Here is a 12,955-nt window from a genome sequence, read left to right as displayed (position 1 = left end):
CCCATAACAGGGTTTTGATGTGGTGGTCTCTTAATTTTTGCCAGAGCTGTATCTCAATCGGATTAATGTCAGGACTTTAAAGGGAACCTGTCACCCCCCCCCAGTCGTTTCAAACTAAAAGAGCCACCTTGTGCAGCAGTAATGCTGCATTCTGACTAAAAGATGGCTCTTTTAGTTCTGGGTGCTGTAACTAGAGAAATAATAAGTTTTATAATTTGTCCAAAATACCTTGTCTTCAGTCAAGTAGGCCGGCGTTTCCCCCCTGCTTCAGACAGAACACAGCTGTCACTCACATCTTCTTGGCGCCGGGCGCCGCCTCCTCCTCACCGCTGTTTTCAAAAGTAGCCGGCGCATGCGCTCTTTTCCCCTGCCTGGTGCAGGCGCAGTGAGCGCTGCCTGTCTTTCCTCATATGCAGTCCAGCTGACTGCGCCTGTGTGGCCGCCCTGCCTGTGAATCCCAGCTGTTGTGAATTGTGCTCTTGGGCTCCCTCCGGTGGTTGTTAGTGGTAGTGCAGTTGTCTTGGGGTTGTAATCCAGGGCAGGTGTTTCTGCTGATTGCAGCTCTACTAGGTATTTAGGTGTGCAGGATCCATTACTCCTGGCCAGTTGTCCATTGTTCTTGGAGGGATTGCATCTCTCTCTGGTTCCTCATGCTCTGCTGCCAATTAAGCTAAGATAAGTGTCTGTTTTTTTGTCTCTGTGCACACATGCAGTGTGCTTTGCAATTCAGTGCAATTCATTGTGTTTTTGTCCAGCTTAAACTTTGTTTGGATTTTTCAGTCATGCTGGATTCTCAGGAGTTGCAGATATACTTGCTATGTCTTTAGTTAGATGTAGAATATTTGTATTTTCTGCTGTGGATATTTTTAGGATTTTAATACTGAGCGCTTAGAATTCTGTCCTATCCTTTTCTATTTAGCTAGAAGTGCCTCTTTTGCTAAATTCTGTTTTTCTGCCTGCGTGTGTCTTTCCTCTTATACTCACAGTCAATATTTGTGGGGGGCTGCCTATCCTTTGGGGTTCTGCTCTGAGGCAAGATAGAATTCCCATTTCCACCTATAGGGGTATTTAGTCCTCCGGCTGTGTCGAGGTGTCTAGGACGTGTTAGGTACACCCCACGGCTACTTCTAGTTGCGGTGTCAGTTTAGGGTTTGCGATCAGTACAGGTACCACCTACTCCTGAGAAAGTCTCTCATGCGGCTCCAAGGTCACCGGATCATAACAGTACAACTGGCCAGCAATGAGTTAAATGCATCTCAGAAGAAGGGAAGAAAGGTGTTGAGCCATTTTTTTTTCTGTTGCCTGTTTTTTCTTTCCTTCCCTCTTTTCCTCTGGGTGACTGAGGAGACTTGTGCTAGCATGGATGTTCAGGGATTAGTTTCTCGTGTAGACCAGCTTGCTGCTAGGGTACAGGGTATTTCTGATTATATTGTTCAGACTCCGCTTTTAGAGCCTAGGATTCCTACTCCTGATTTGTTTTTTGGGGACAGGTCCAAATTTTTGAGTTTTAAAAACAACTGTAAACTGTTTTTTGCTCTGAAACCTCGTTCCTCTGGTGATTCCATTCAGCAGGTTAAAATTGTCATCTCCCTGTTGCGTGGCGACCCTCAGGATTGGGCATTTTCACTGGAATCTGGGAATCCAGCCTTGCTTAATGTAGACGCCTTTTTTCAGGCTCTAGGATTATTATATGATGAACCAAATTCTGTGGATCAAGCGGAGAAGACCTTGTTGGCCCTGTCTCAGGGTCAAGAAGCAGCAGAATTGTATTGTCAGAAATTTAGAAAATGGTCTGTGCTGACTAAATGGAATGATGATGCTTTGGCTGCAATTTTCAGAAAGGGTCTTTCTGAATCTGTTAAAGATATGGTGGGGTTTCCCACGCCTTTTGGTCTGAGTGATTCTATGTCTCTGGCCATTCAGATTGATCGGCGCTTGCGGGAGCGCAGAACTGTGCACGCTGTGGCGTTGTCCTCAGAGCAGATGCCTGAGCTTATGCAGTGTGATAGGATTCTGTCTAGAACGGAACAACAAGGATTCAGACGTCAGAATAGGTTGTGTTTTTATTGTGGCAATGCTTCTCATGTCATTTCAGTCTGCCCTAAGCGTACAAAGAGAATCGCTAGTTCAGTTACCATCAGTACTGTACAACCTAAATTTCTGTTATCTGTGACCTTGATCTGCTCATTGTCGTCATTTTCTGTCATGGCGTTTGTGGATTCAGGCGCCGCTTTGAACTTAATGGACTTTGAATTTTCCAGGCGTTGTGGTTTCCCCTTGCAGTCTTTGCAGAACCCTATTCCTTTAAGGGGCATTAATGCTACACCTTTGGCTAAAAATAAACCCCAGTTTTGGACACAGGTGACCATGTGCATGGCGCCAGCCCATCAGGAAGATTGTCGTTTTCTGGTGTTGCATAATTTGCATGATGCTATTGTGCTGGGTTTTCCATGGTTGCAGATACATAATCCTGTGTTGGATTGGAAGTCTATGTCTGTGACTAGTTGGGGTTGTCAGTGGGTTCATAATGATGTTCCTTTGATGTCAATCTCCTCCTCCACCTCTTCTGAGGTTCCAGAGTTTTTGTCTGATTTTCAGGATGTATTCGATGAGCCCAAGTCCTGTTCCCTTCCACCGCATAGGGACTGTGATTGTGCTATTGACTTGATTCCAGGCTGTAAGTTTCCCAAGGGCCGACTTTTCAACCTGTCTGTGCCTGAACATACCGCCATGCGGAGTTATGTTAAGGAGTCTTTGGAGAAGGGGCATATTCGGCCATCTTCTTCACCGTTGGGAGCGGGATTTTTTTTTGTTGCTAAGAAGGATGGCTCCTTGAGACCCTGTATTGATTATCGCCTCTTGAATAAGATCACGGTCAAGTTTCAATACCCTTTACCTTTGCTTTCTGATTTGTTTGCCAGGATTAAGGGGGCTAGTTGGTTTACTAAGATTGACCTTCGGAGGGCATATAATCTTGTTCGTATTAAGCAGGGTGATGAATGGAAAACTGCGTTTAATACGCCCGAAGGCCATTTTGAATACCTTGTGATGCCATTCGGACTCTCTAATGCTCCATCTGTTTTTCAGTCCTTCATGCATGATATCTTCTGGAATTATCTTGATAAATTCATGATTGTATATTTGGATGATATCTTGATTTTTTCCGATGATTGGGAGTCTCATGTGAAACAGGTCAGGATGGTATTTCAGATCCTTCGTGATAATGCTTTGTTTGTGAAGGGGTCTAAGTGTCTCTTTGGAGTGCAGAAGGTTTCTTTTTTGGGCATCATTTTTTCTCCCTCATCTATAGAGATGGATCCGGTTAAGGTTCAGGCCATTCATGATTGGATTCAGCCCACATCCGTGAAGAGCCTTCAGAAATTTTTGGGCTTTGCTAATTTTTATCGCCGTTTCATTGCTAACTTCTCCAGTGTGGTTAAACCCCTGACCGATTTGATGAAGAAAGGCGCTGATGTGGCGAATTGGTCCTCTGTGGCTTTCTCTGCCTTTCAGGAGCTTAAACGCTGATTTACTTCTGCCCCGGTGTTGCGTCAGCCGGATGTTTCTCTTCCGTTTCAGGTTGAGGTTGACGCTTCTGAGATTGGGGCAGGGGCCGTTTTGTCTCAGAGGAATTCTGTTGGTTCCTTGATGAAACCGTGTGCCTTCTTTTCCCGTAAGTTTTCGCCTGCTGAACGCAATTATGATGTCGGCAATCGGGAGTTGTTGGCTATGAAGTGGGCGTTTGAGGAATGGCGACATTGGCTTGAGGGAGCCAAGCACCGTATTGTGGTCTTGACCGATCATAAAAATCTGATTTACCTCGAGTCTGCCAAACGGCTGAATCCTAGACAGGCTCGATGGTCCTTGTTTTTCTCCCGTTTTGATTTTGTGGTCTCGTATCTTCCGGGTTCTAAGAATGTTAAGGCTGATGCCCTCTCTAGGAGTTTTTTGCCTGATTCTCCTGAGGTACTGGAACCGGTCGGCATTCTGAAGGAAGGGGTGGTCCTTTCGGCCATTTCCCCTGATTTGCGACGGGTTCTGCAGGAATTTCAGGCTGACAAACCTGACCGCTGTCCAGTGGACAAACTGTTTGTTCCTGAGAGATGGACTAGTAGAGTGATTTCTGAAGTTCATTGTTCTGTGTTGGCAGGCCATCCTGGTATTTTTGGTACCAGAAATTTGGTTGGTAGGTCCTTTTGGTGGCCTTCTTTGTCGCGTGATGTGTGTTCTTTTGTGCAGTCCTGTGGGACTTGTGCGCGGGCCAAGCCTTGTTGTTCCCGTGCTAGCGGGTTGCTTTTGCCTTTGCCGGTCCCTGAGAGGCCCTGGACGCATATTTCTATGGATTTTATTTCAGATCTTCCGGTTTCCCAGAGGATGTCGGTTATCTGGGTGGTTTGTGACCGGTTCTCTAAGATGGTTCATTTGGTGCCTTTGCCTAAATTGCCTTCCTCTTCTGATTTGGTTCCGTTGTTTTTTCAGCATGTGGTTCGTTTGCATGGTATTCCGGAGAATATTGTGTCCAACAGAGGTTCCCAGTTTGTTTCTAGGTTTTGGTGGGCCTTTTGTGCTAGGCTGGGCATTGATTTGTCTTTTTCTTCCGCATTTCATCCGCAGACAAATGGCCAGACCGAGCGAACTAATCAGACTTTGGAAACTTATTTGAGATGCTTTGTGTCTGCTGATCAGGATGATTGGGTGGCTTTCTTGCCATTGGTCGAGTTTGCCCTTAATAATCGGGCTAGTTCGGCTACCTTGGTTTCGCCCTTCTTTTGTAATTTTGGTTTTCATCCTCGTTTTTCTTCGGGGCAGGTTGAGCCTTCTGATTGTCCTGGTGTGGATTCTGTGGTTGACAGGTTGCAGCAGATTTGGGCTCATGTGGTGGACAATTTGGTGTTGTCTCAGGAGGAGGCTCAGCGTTTTGCTAACCGTCGTCGGTGTGTTGGTTCCCGGCTTCGGGTTGGGGATTTGGTCTGGTTGTCTTCCCGTCATGTTCCTATGAAGGTTTCTTCCCCTAAGTTTAAGCCTCGGTTTATTGGTCCTTATAGGATTTCTGAGATTATCAATCCGGTGTCTTTTCGTTTGGCCCTTCCGGCCTCTTTTGCCATCCATAATGTTTTCCATAGATCTTTATTGCGGAAATATGTGGTGCCCGTTGTTCCCTCTGTTAATCCTCCTGCTCCTGTGTTAGTTGATGGGGAGTTGGAGTATGTGGTTGAGAAGATTTTGGATTCTCGCCTTTCGAGGCGGAGGCTTCAGTACCTTGTCAAATGGAAGGGTTATGGCCAGGAGGATAATTCTTGGGTTTTTGCCTCTAATGTCCATGCTGCTGATTTGGTCCATGCCTTTCATCTGGCTCGTCCTGATCAGCCTGGGGGATCTGGTGAGGGTTCGGTGACCCCTCTTCAAGGGGGGGTACTGTTGTGAATTCTGCTCTTGGGCTCCCTCCGGTGGTTGTTAGTGGTAGTGCAGTTGTCTTGGGGTTGTAATCCAGGGCAGGTGTTTCTGCTGATTGCAGCTCTACTAGGTATTTAGGTGCAGGATCCATTACTCCTGGCCAGTTGTCCATTGTTCTTGGAGGGATTGCATCTCTCTCTGGTTCCTCATGCTCTGCTGCCAATTCAGCTAAGATAAGTGTCTGTTTTTTTGTCTCTGTGCACACATGCAGTGTGCTTTGCAATTCAGTGCAATTCATTGTGTTTTTGTCCAGCTTAGACTTTGTTTGGATTTTTCAGTCATGCTGGATTCTCAGGAGTTGCAGATATACTTGCTATGTTTTTAGTTAGATGTAGAATATTTGTATTTTCTGCTGTGGATATTTTTAGGATTTTAATACTGAGCGCTTAGAATTCTGTCCTATCCTTTTCTATTTAGCTAGAAGTGCCTCTTTTGCTAAATTCTGTTTTTCTGCCTGCGTGTGTCTTTCCTCTTATACTCACAGTCAATATTTGTGGGGGGCTGCCTATCCTTTGGGGTTCTGCTCTGAGGCAAGATAGAATTCCCATTTCCACCTATAGGGGTATTTAGTCCTCCGGCTGTGTCAAGCTGTCTAGGACGTGTTAGGTACACCCCACGGCTACTTCTAGTTGCGGTGTCAGTTTAGGGTTTGCGGTCAGTACAGGTACCACCTACTCCTGAGAAAGTCTCTCATGCGGCTCCAAGGTCACCGGATCATAACACCAAGCCCCGCAATGTGAATAAATCATGAGTCACTGCGGGTCTGGGAATCACAGGCAGGGCGGCCGCGCAGGCGCAGTCAGCTGGGCTGCATATGAGGAAAGACGGGCAGCGCTCACTGCGCCTGCACCAGGCAGGAAAAAGGAGCGCAGGCGCCGGCTACTTTTGAAAAAAGCGGTGAGGAGGAGGCGGCGCCCGGCGCCAAGAAGATGTGGGTGACAACTGTGTGCTGTCTGAAGCAGGGGGGAAACGCCGGCCTACTTGACTGAACACCAGGTATTTCGGACAAATTATAAAACTGATTATTTCTCAAGTTACAGCACCCAGAACTAAAAGAGCCACCTTGTCAGAATGCAGCATTACTGCTGCACAAGTTGGCTCTTTTAGTGACAGGTTCCCTTTAACTAGACCACTCCAAAGTCTATTTATATATAATTGTGCTCAAAAGTTTACATACCCCGGCAGAATTTTTGCTTTCTTGGCCTGTTTTCAGAGAATATGAATGATAACACCAAAACTTTTTTTCCACTTATAGTTAGTAGTTGGGTGAAGCCATTTATCGTCAAATTACTGTGTTTTCTCTTTTTTAATTCATAATGACAGCCCAAAACATCCAAATGACCCTGATCAAAGGTTCACATGCCCAATTTCTTAATACCGTGTATGGCCCCCTATAACATCAATGACAGCTTGAAGTCTTTTGTGGTAGTTGTTTATGAGGTTCTTTATTTTCTCAGACGGTAAAGCTGCCCACTCTTCTTGGCAAAAAGCCTCCAGTTCCTGTAAATTCCTGGTCTGTCTAGCATGAACTGCACGCTTGAAATCTCCCAAGAGTGGTTCAATGATATTTAGGTCAGGAGACTGAGATGGCCACTCCAGAACCTTCACTTTGTTCTGCTGTAGCCAATAACAGGTCGACTTGGCCTTGTGTTTTGGATCGTTGTCATGTTTGAACGTCCAAGTACGTTCCATGCGTAGCTTCCAGGCTGATGAGTGCACAATTGCCTCCAGTATTTGCTGATAACATGCTGCATTCATCTTTCCTTCAACTTTCACCACGTGTCCTGTGCCTTTGTAACTCACACATCCCCAATCCACATCCATGCTTTACAGTAGGAATTTTCTTCCTTTCATCATAGTCCTTGTTGACCTCCCTCCAAATGTAACGTTTCTGGTTGTGGCCAAAAAGTTAAATTTTGGGCTCATCACTGCATATTAGCTTGTTCCAGAAGTTTTAAGGCTTGTCTCTGTGCTGTTTTGTGTATTGTAGGAGAGATACTTTGTGGCATTTGCACAGTAATGGCTTTCTTCTGGCGACTCGACCATGCAGCCCATTTTTCTTCAAGTGCCTCCTTATTGTGCATCTTGAAACAGCCACAATGCTAGTTTTTCAGAGAGTCCTGTATTTCAGCTGATGTTATTTGTGGGTTTTTACTTTGCATCCCGAACAATTTTCCTGGCAGTTGAGGATGACATTTTTGTTGGTCTACCTGACCGTGGTTTTGTTTTTATAGAGCCCCTGATTTTCCATTTGTTAATCACAGTTTGAACGCTGCTGACTGGTATTCTCAATTCCTTGGATATCTTTTTGTATCCCTTTCGTGTTTTATACAGTTCAACTACCTTTTCCCGTAGATCCTTTGACAATTCTTTTGCTTTCCCCATGACTCACAATCCAGAAACATCAGCGGCTGGATGAGAGATGCAAGTGTCTGTCTGGATGTCAGAAACTCACTCAGCTTTTATGCCCACACACTGATTACAAGCAAACAGGACACAGGTGAGGATGTTACCTTTAGTAGCCATTCAAACCCATTTGTGTCAACTTCGGTGCATGTTATCAGGTCAAAATCACCAGGGTATGTGAACTCTTGATCAGGGTCATTTGGATGTTTTGGGTTGTCATTATGATCTAAAAAGAGAAAACACAGTAGTATGACAATAAATGGCCTCACCCAACCACTAACCGTGAGTGTAGATAAAGTTTTGGTGTTATCATTCATATTCTCTGAAAAAAGGCCAAGAAAGCAAAATTCTGCCGGGGTATGTAAACTTTGAAGCACAACTGTGTACATGTATATGTATATATATATATATATATATATATATCTCTGTATATACACTGCTCAAAAAAAATAAAGGGAACACCAAAATACCACATCCTAGATATTACTGAATTAAATATTCCAGTTGTAAATCTTTATTCATTACATAGTGGAATGTGTTGAGAACAATAAAACCTAAAAATTATCAACGTAAATCAAAACTAATAACCCACGGAGGTCTGGAGTTGGAATGATGCTCAAAATCAAAGTGGAAAATTAAGTTACAGGCTGATCCAACTTCAGTGGAAATGCCTCAAGACAAGGAAATTATGCTTAGTAGTGTGTGTGGCCGCCACGTGCCTGTATGACCTCCCTACTGTACAACGCCTGGGCATGCTCCTGATGAGGCGGCAGATGGTCTCCTGATGGATCTCCTCCCAGACCTGGACTAAAATATCCTCCAACTCCTGGACAGTCTGTGGTGCAACGTGATGTTGGTGGATGGTGCGAGACATGATGTCCCAGGTGTGTTCAATCGGATTCAGGTCTGGGGAACGGGCAGGCCAGTCCATAGCTTCAATGCCTTCATCGTGCAGGAACTGCTGACACACTCCAGCCACATGAGGTCTGGCATTGTCCTGCATTAGAAGGAACCCAGGGCCAACCGCACCAGCATATGGTCTCAGAAGGGGTCTGAGGATCTCATTTCGGTACCTAATGGCAGTCAGGCTACCTCTGGCGAGCAAATAGCGGGCTGTGCAGCCCTCCAAAGAAGTGCCACCCCCCACCATTACTGACACACTGTCAAACCGGTCATGCTGAAGGATGTTGCAGGCAGCAGATCGCTCTCCACAGCGTCTCCAGACACTGTTACGTCTGTCATATGTGCGCACTGTGAACCTGCTTTCATCTGTGAAGAGCACAGGGTGCCAGTGGTGAATTTGCCAATCCTGGTGTTCTGTGGCAAATGCCAATCGTCCTGCATGGTGTTGGGCTGTGAGCACAACCCCCATCTATAGATGTCTGGCATGCAGACCATTCTCATTGAATCTGATTCTAACCGTTTGTGCAGATACATGCACATTTGTGGCCTGCTGGAGGTCATTTTGCAGGGCTCTGGCAGTGCTCCTGTTCCTCCTTGCACAAAGGCTGAGGTAGCAGTCCTGCTGCTGGGTTGTTGCCCTCCTATGGCCTCCTCCACGTCTCCTGGTGTACTGGCCTGTCTCCTGGTAGCGCCTCCAGCCTCTGGACACTACGCTGACAGACACAGCAAACCTTCTTGCTACAGCTCGCATTGATGTGTGTCATGATTCCCAATGGCAGGGACATGGGCAAAAACGGACTAGCTCTAGGAAGATGGTATCTCAGGTAACCGCGATGCTGAACCTAACACGCAAATAAAAGTAGCCAGGGGGTGTGCCTACGTTGTATCCCTAGACACCTCGCGCCAGCCGGAGAGCTAACTACCCCTATAAGAGGAATACACAGACCTGGCTTGCCTCCAGGGAAACCCCAAAAGTTATAGTAGCCCCCCACATGTAATAACGGTTAGGTAAGAGGAAAACACAAACGCAGTATGAATATAGATTCAGCAAAGTGAGGCCCTCTGACTAGATAGATGAAAATACAAAAGAGGACTTCGCGGTTACCTCAAAACCCTAAGCAGCCATCCTGAAACTACCTTAACTCCGTTATCAACTCATGACACCGGAGTAGTAATTTCAGATCACTAGAGCTTCCAGCAGCACGAGAAATATAAATGCATGCTGGACAAAACAAACACAAAAAGCCAAAGATTTCAACTTAGCTGAATTGCAGACTTGGAGCAGGTAGCAAGCAACAGAGATGCTCTGGTAACATTGATTGCCGGCACTAGAGTGACTGAGAAGCCAGACTAAATAGGAAACTCCCAATTTCCTGATGAAAACAGGTGCACTGGAAACACAAGACCAAAGTCAACCAGTACCACCAGTAGCCACCAGAGGGAGCCAAAAACAGAATTCACAACAGTACCCCCCCCTTAAGGAGGGGGCACCGAACCCTCATGAGAACCACCAGGGCGATCTGGATGCGCCCTATGAAAGGCGCGAACCAAATCAGAGGCATGAACATCAGAGGCAGTCACCCAAGAATTATCCTCCTGACCGTATCCCTTCCATTTAACCAGATATTGAAGTCTCCGTCTGGAAATACGAGAGTCCAAAATCTTCTCCACAACATACTCCAATTCACCCTCCACCAGCACAGGAGCAGGAGGCTCAACAGAAGGAACAACCGGTACCTCGTACCTCCGCAACAACGACCTATGGAAAACATTATGAATGGTGAAAGATGCTGGAAGGTCCAAACGAAAAGATACAGGATTAAGAATCTCCAAAATCCTATAAGGACCTATGAACCGAGGTTTGAACTTAGGAGAAGAGACCTTCATAGGGACAAAACGAGAAGACAACCACACCAAGTCTCCAACACGGAGATGATGACCCACACGACGATGACGATTAGCAAACTGCTGAGTCTTCTCCTGAGACAACTTCAAATTGTCCACCACATGACTCCAAATCCGGTGCAGTCTATCCACCACAGAATCCACTCCAGGACAATCCGAAGACTCCACCTGACCAGACGAAAAACGAGGGTGAAACCCTGAATTGCAAAAGAAAGGAGAAACCAGAGTAGCAGAACTGGCCCGATTATTGAGGGCAAACTCTGCCAACGGCAAAAAGGCGACCCAATCATCCTGATCAGCAGACACAAAACACCTCAAATACGTCTCCAAGGTCTGATTAGTTCGCTCCGTCTGGCCATTAGTCTGAGGATGGAACGCAGATGAAAAAGCAATCAAAATCAATGCCCATCCTGGCACAGAACGCTCGCCAGAACCTAGACACAAATTGAGATCCTCTGTCAGACACGATGTTTTCCGGGATACCATGTAAGCGAACCACATTCTGAAAAAATAAAGGAACCAACTCCGATGAAGAAGGCAATTTGGGCAAGGGTACCAAATGAACCATCTTAGAAAAACGGTCACACACCACCCAAATGACGGACATTTTCTGAGAAACCGGGAGATCCGAGATAAAGTCCATAGAGATGTGCGTCCACGGCCTCTTCGGAATAGGCAAGGACAACAACAATCCACTAGCCCGAGAACAGCAAGGCTTGGCCCGAGCACAAACATCACAAGACTGTACAAAGGTACGCACATCCCGAGACAGGGAAGGCCACCAGAAGGACCTGGCCACCAAATCTCTGGTACCAAAAATTCCAGGGTGGCCCGCCAACACAGAAGAATGAACCTCTGAGATGACTCTACTGGTCCACTCATCTGGAACAAACAATCTCCCAGACGGACAACGATCAGGCCTATCAGTCTGAAACTCCTGCAAAGCACGTCGCAAGTCTGGGGAGACAGCAGACAAAATCACTTCATCCTTAAGGATACCCGTAGGCTCAGAATCACCAGAGGAGTCAGGCTCAAAACTCCTAGAAAGAGCATCTGCCTTCACATTTTTCGAGCCCGGCAAGTATGAAACCACAAAATTAAACCGAGAGAAAAACAATGACCAGCGCGCCTGTCTAGGATTCAGACGCCTGGCGGACTCAAGGTAAATCAGATTCTTGTGATCAGTCAAGACCACCACCTGATGTCTAGCACCCTCAAGCCAATGACGCCACTCCTCAAATGCCCACTTCATAGCCAAGAGCTCCCGATTACCGACATCATAATTTCGCTCGGCGGGCGAAAACTTTCGAGAGAAAAATGCACATGGTCTCATCACTGAGCAATCGGGACTTTTCTGCGACAAAACCGCCCCCGCTCCAATCTCGGAAGCATCAACCTCAACCTGAAAAGGGAGCGAAACATCAGGCTGGTGCAACACAGGGGCAGAAGAAAAGCGGCGCTTAAGCTCCCGAAAGGCCTCCACAGCCGCAGAGGACCAATTGGCAACATCAGCACCCTTCTTAGTCAAATCAGTCAGAGGTTTAGCAACACTTGAAAACCCAGTTATAAATCGACGATAGAAATTAGCAAAGCCCAAGAACTTCTGAAGACTCTTCAGGGAAGTAGGCTGCGTCCAATCACAAATAGCCCGAACCTTGACAGGATCCATCTCAACAGAAGAAGGGGAAAAAATATACCCCAAAAAGGAGATCTTCTGAACCCCAAAAATACACTTTGAACCCTTTACAAACAGAGAATTGGACCGCAAAACCTGAAAAACCTTCCTAACCTGTTGAACATGCGACTCCCAGTCATCCGAAAAAATCAAAATATCATCCAAATACACAATCATAAATTTATCCAGGTATTTACGGAAAATATCGTGCATAAAGGACTGAAAGACTGAAGGAGCATTAGAAAGACCAAAAGGCATTACCAAATACTCAAAATGGCCCTCGGGCGTATTAAATGCAGTTTTCCACTCATCTCCCTGCTTGATCCGCACCAAATTATACGCACCCCGAAGATCAACCTTAGAGAACCACTTTGCCCCTTTAATACGAGCAAATAAATCAGTCAGTAGTGGCAAAGGATACTGGTATTTGACTGTAATCTTATTCAACAGGCGATAATCAATACAGGGCCTCAGGGAGCCATCTTTTTTACCCACGAAAAAAAAACCTGCTCCTAAAGGGGATGAGGATGGACGGATATGTCCCTTTTCCAAGGACTCCTTAATATACTCTCGCATAGCAGCATGCTCAGGCACAGATAGATTGAACAAACG

At 46.1% G+C, this 12,955-nt stretch overlaps 1 protein-coding gene across 2 annotated transcripts in view; it reads left to right on the top strand.

Moving 5' to 3' along the window:
• LOC143807719 (uncharacterized) overlaps positions 1 to 12,955 on the top strand; it is a 345,126-nt gene that overhangs the window by 122,577 nt on the left and 209,594 nt on the right. The gene's annotated exons all lie outside the window — the stretch shown is intronic.

This window comes from Ranitomeya variabilis, chromosome 2, assembly GCF_051348905.1.
Source record: "Ranitomeya variabilis isolate aRanVar5 chromosome 2, aRanVar5.hap1, whole genome shotgun sequence".
Classification (NCBI taxonomy): domain Eukaryota; kingdom Metazoa; phylum Chordata; class Amphibia; order Anura; family Dendrobatidae; genus Ranitomeya; species Ranitomeya variabilis.
The sequence above is the reverse complement of the archived record's forward strand: the minus strand, read 5'-3'. Positions and strand labels throughout refer to the sequence as shown.